The following is a 5702-nucleotide window of genomic DNA, read 5'->3' on the forward strand; positions in this document are numbered from 1 at the left end:
TCTGAGAAGAATGGGAATCCCAGAACATTTGATTGTGCTAATGTGAAACGTATACTTGGACCAAGAGGCAGTCGTCAGAACAGAGCAAGGAGACACTACATGGTTCAAAATCAAGAAGGGGGTCTGTCAGAGTTGTATTCTGTCTCCATACCTTTTCAGTCTTTATGCAGAACAGATCATCCGAGATGCTGGGCTGTATGAAGAGGAATGTGGCATCAGGATTGGTGGAAGAATCATTAACAACCTGTGTTATGCAGATGACACAACCCTGCTTGCTGAAACTGAGGATGACCTGAAGTGCTTGTTGCAGAAGGTCAAGGACTGCAGTCTTCAATATGGATTGAAGCTCAACATTAAGAAAACAAAGATTCTCATCACTGGACCAATTGGCAGCATCAGTATGGATGGTGAGGAGATTGAGATAGTTAACAGTTTTAGTTTGCTTGGCTCCACAATCAACACTCTTGGTAACAGCAGCCAGGAAATCAAGAGACAAATTGCACTGGGAAAGTCAGCTGTGAGGGACCTCTCAAGAGTACTGAACAGCAATGATGCTAGCCTGGAGACTAAGGTGCACCTGATCCGCGCTATATTCTTCACAATTACGTGCTATGCATCAGACAGTTGGACAGTGAATAGGGTTGATAGAAAGAGAACAGATGCCTTTGAGCTGTGGTGCTGGAGAAGAGTGCTGAATATACCATGGACTGCTAAGAGAACCAACCGCTTTGTCCTGGAGAAGGTGAAGCCAGAAAGCTCCTTGTAGCTTTGTCTGACATATTTTGGGCATGTTGCAAGGAGGGACTGATCCTTGGAGAGGGACATCATGTTTGGCAGAGTGGAGGGGCGATGAAGGAGAGGTAGACCTTTGATAAGATGGATCGATCCTGTGACTGGAGCGGTAGGAATAAGGCTTTTGAGATCACTATATTTGCACAGGATAGAACAGCGTTTAGAGCTCTTGTCCATAGGGTCGCTATGAGTCCCTAATGACTTGATGGCACATAACAACAACAAGAAGAAACCATGTTGCAATATTTATTTTGTACAGCTGAGTGAAGTAAGCTTATAAAAAGGCAAAATAATTATCTCTTTGTAATCCTTTGTTCACATGGTTTTACATATTAATCACTGTGGAAATTTTCTGAACTCTGCTTAACAGCAGATCTTTCTTGATCATTTCTTAGTACTGTTAGTTCTTTCTCTCACATCTGTTGCTTTCTACAATTTCATTCACTTTGTATATTTTGCAGTGTAGTCTACCAAGAGCGATAAATCTGGAGAGTTCCTGATGATTGAATTCCAGCCAACACCAAAGGCTTCTGCCGTATGTGTTTGTTGTTGTTGATTGCCTTTGAGTTGAGCACAATTCACAGGGACCCTATGAACAAAAGATCTGAACCCTGTTCTATCCCGCGCCATCCTCACACTTCCTGATACACAAAAGCCCATTGCAGCAGTCACCGTATCAACCCTTCTGATTGAAGGTCTTCCTCTCCTTTGTCAACTCTTCGCCCTTCCCAACTTCATGTCCTTTTCCAAGGAATTGCATCCCTAGCAACATGTCCAAAGTATGTGAGGTGGAGCTTTATCATTCTCTCCTTCAAAGAACATACCCTCTTCAATACATATTTGTTCATTCTCTTGGCCGTTCATGGGATGTTCAGTGCTCTTCTCCAACACCACAGCTCAAATAAATCAATTCTTTTTCTTCCATCCTTATTCATTGTTGCTCTTGGAAGCATAGCTAGTAATCAGAAAAATTATGGCTTGAATCAGATGCAACTTAGTCCTCAAACTGACAACACTACTCCTCAATAATTTGAAAAGGTTCCTAACTGCAAATTTTCCCCGTGCAATGTGTCTCCTCATTTCCTGACTGCTTGTACCGAGGATGTTAATTGTGGATCCACGCAAGATTAAGCTATTGACAGTCTTAATTTCCTCTCCATTCATCATGACCTTTCCTATCGGTCCAATGATAAGAATCTTCGTTTCCCTGACAGTTGAGATGCAACCCATACCAAAGGCTGCATTCCTTGATCTTCTGCAGTAAGTGCTTCATGTCCTCCTCACCTTCAGCAAGCAAGGTTGTGTCATCTGCATAACACAGGTTATTGATGAATCTCCCTCCAATCCTGATGCCACACTCCTCCTCATAGAGTCCAGCTTCTCTGTTAATTTTCTTAGCATACAGAATGAATAAGTATGGAGAGAGAGTACAACCCTGATGCACTCTGTTCCCAATTTCAAACAATGCAGTGCTTCTCTGCACCTTTCACACAATAACCTCCTGATGTAGGTATAGGTTCCACATGAGCACAATCGAGTGCTCTGGGATTCCCCTTCTTCTCAGTGTCTGCCACAATGTGTCATGATCCACACAGTCAAACACCTTTGCATAGTCAATAAAGCACCAATAGACATTCTTCTGGTATTCCTTTCTTTCAGCCAGGATGAACTGATATCAGCATAGTATTGATAATGAGCAAACAACCAGTCTTTTTTTATTTTCATTTCTTGTTCTATAATAGCTAATGACTGGAAGAAAACCAAGTAACAGCATTCATAGATTGAAAACAGATACTGCCAAACTGCTGGAAGGCTTTTTAACACTTCAAGAAACTCTGCTCCTTTAATAACCTTTCCCTGTTCTTTCTAGGGCAATCCTACTGACATAGGTAGTGTAAATCACAAAGGTCTGATAATCCGTAGGTTCACAGGATGTGAATGTTGACTCAGTGTCAAGAAAGAGCTCAGCTGCCTGTTTGAAATCCCAGATGGCCACACAATAAAGGCCATGATAGACTTCCTGGAGTTTCTACTGTCCCAGTCTCCTCCTTCCTTTGCTAAGCTTTTGGGCTTTTCTGTGTTTCCCAGGTAATGAGATCATTGTCCATGTAAAATAGGCTGATCTTGAACAGATATAAGACAATATCCAGCCGGTGTTCCAGGGCCACAGTTTCCTCACATGTCTTCCAGGATGCCGTTAGAGGTCCTTCCTTGTCACCTATCTGGCAGAGGTCCTCAGCCTCTGTCATCATTGCATCCCAGACTTCACTCTTCCCCAGGTTCTTTTCTGCATCTTCCAGCTGCTCATCTAAATGTTTCAGCTCTTCTTGGTTTGCTTTCTTCCTTTTACTGAGCAGCTCCCTGTTCGTCTGTCAGTCAAGGGATTTATATAAGGCTTCATCATAAGAAGCCCAACTGTTGTCACACACAGCCGCATGCCCGTGATGCAGGCCCTTGGGTTCTCCAACGGGATCTAGCGGCGGAAATGGGAGGACACTATATGTGTATTACAATTAATAATCTGAAACAGGAAATGCACAATAGTTAATGACTGGAAGAAAATTGAATAACAGCATTCATAGATTGAAGTATGGAAGTATAGGGGAAAAGGAGAGAGGAGAACAAGAGTCTAAAGGGAGCTTTGCTCGACAGAAACGATTGTGGAAGGCTGACAGCACTGATGGGAGAGAAGGGAGAAGGAGCAGAGATTAACGAGTGGATGAGTAAAGTGAAGGGAAAGGGTGGGTAGAGGGAGGTTTTGATAGAACTTTGTAAGTAATGTCATTGTGGCGTTGTTGATTACCATCGAGTTGAGCATGACTCATAGGGATCCTATGAACAAAAGACTTAAAGCCTTTCTATAACTATTGTCATTTTCTGAAAATTCATAGGGTTTGCAGAGGCATGTTGTTTAGGAAGTGGATGCCTTTATGCAATTGTAATTATTCTTAGAAAACAATATGTATATGGGTAACTGTATGAAAACCAACAAAAATACATAGAAAGAGATGTATAGAATATGATTAAAGCAACAAAAAGAAAATCACTCAAAAATATTAAAGAAGAGACAATGTTTACTGTATGAAAGTAACAAAATCCAATTACTTACTGCATATAGGAGACATTTTTCTCAAAACAAAAATTAGAAAGTACTTTGGGATGAATGAAAGTGAACACACAACATACCCAAACTAATGAGTTGTAGTTTCTATTAGAGTTTAAAATCTGAAGCCCTTAACTGGTGGTGGAAGGCTAAGGTCTGCAGTAGAACCATAACTATTTGGGTTCTTGACATAGGCTCACACATTGCTTGAGATCTTTCTGATTACTTGTCTTAGGGAAAATTACCACAACAGTTACAGTTTTTGTTGTTGTTATGTGTCATCGAGCCACTTGCAACTCAGAACAACCCCATGTACAAAGAGCCTACTGTGCCAATCTCATTGTCTCTGACACACCTACTCTCACTACCCCAATCACTGAATCGATCCATCTCATCGAGGGTCTTACTCTCCTGCACCATCCCTCCACTTTCCCAAACATGAGGGCCCTCTCCAAGGACTGGTCCTGCCTTGCAACATGCCCAAAGTAAGTAAGATGAAGCTTCAGAATCCTTGACTCCAAGAAGCAGCCCGGTTTCACTCTCTTCAGGACAAACCTTTTTGTTCTCCTAGCAACCCATGGTATATTCAACACTCTTCTCCAGCACCACAGCTCAAAGGCATCAATTCTCTTTTTTATCATCCCTAGTCACTGTCCAGCTCTCAGAGGCATATCATGCAATTGCAAAGAATACGGTCCAGGTCAGGAGCACCTTAGTTTCCAGCCTGACATTGTTGCTCTTTAGTAGTCTTGAGCGGTCCCTGACAGCTGATTTTCCCACTACAATTTGTCTGTTGATTTTCTGGGTGCGGGTACCAAGAGTGTTGACTGTGGAGCCAAGCAAACCAAAACTGATAACTATCTCAATCCCTTCACCACCCATGCTGATGCTGCCAATTGACCCAGTGGTGAGAATCTTTGTTTTTTTTATGTTGAGCTTCAATCCATATTGAAGGCTTCAGTCCTTGACCTTCTGCAGCAAGCGCTTCAGGTCCTCCAGTTTTCCTACATTCATGCTTCTCACATTCCACGTTCCAATTACTAGTGTCTGCTTACAGCTGTTCCTCCTTCTTTGTGTTTCCATATCTGAGATCTCAGCCTCAATTGCCATGTTTGCTTGTCTAAGTGCTAGTCCAGTGTGCTCTGTGTACACAGGATTTTCGAAGGCCTGTTATTTTGGAAGTGGATGGCCAATCTTCCTAAATAGTTATAGTAGCAAAGAAATAAGATTTGTTTGGCATGAGTCATAAAGAGAAAAGTTATTGTTATTGTTGTTATGTGTCTGTCCAGTCACTTGCAACTTTATGTGCAACAACCCTGAACTCTGCTCTATCCTCTGCTGATCTTATTGTCTTTCTGGGAAATGGGAGAACATGTTACCAGAGCAATGTCTGCCTGAACATTTTCATTGTGACAAGCTTATTATTACTAATATTGTTTTGGGGAAACTTTCTCAGATGTTTGTGTCTTTATAGATATTTTTCCAGTTCATCTAGGTTATCTAATTTACTGGCTTAAAATTGGCTTAGAATTGGTTCATACTGTTTCCTTTTAATATTTTCTTTTTGGAAGGTGAATATTCTCATCATGCTTGCTTCTAACTAGCACCCTGATGGCACTTCTTCCAAGAAAAAAAATTATTTGCTCTTTTGGTAGCTTATTTTTTGTTTAATATTCATTGCTAAGATCAAAATTCAAAAATTGCAGAAAAACATGGCTTCACTTTTTTTTATGTTAGAGAGGACTGTTTAATTTCTCATTGCATGAACTGTCTGCTAGTAAGATTTTTTTTTGCATTTCCATTCATT

At 41.2% G+C, this 5702-nt stretch overlaps 1 pseudogene; it reads right to left on the reverse strand.

Annotated features, from left to right (window-relative positions):
- Window positions 1-1117: 1117 nt before the first annotated feature.
- LOC102843764 overlaps window positions 1118-5702 on the reverse strand; it is an 18547-nt pseudogene continuing 13962 nt past the window's right edge.

The sequence above is a fragment of the Elephantulus edwardii genome, unplaced genomic scaffold, assembly GCF_000299155.1.
Source record: "Elephantulus edwardii isolate Elephantulus edwardi_28Jun2011 unplaced genomic scaffold, EleEdw1.0 scaffold00246, whole genome shotgun sequence".
NCBI lineage: Eukaryota > Metazoa > Chordata > Mammalia > Macroscelidea > Macroscelididae > Elephantulus > Elephantulus edwardii.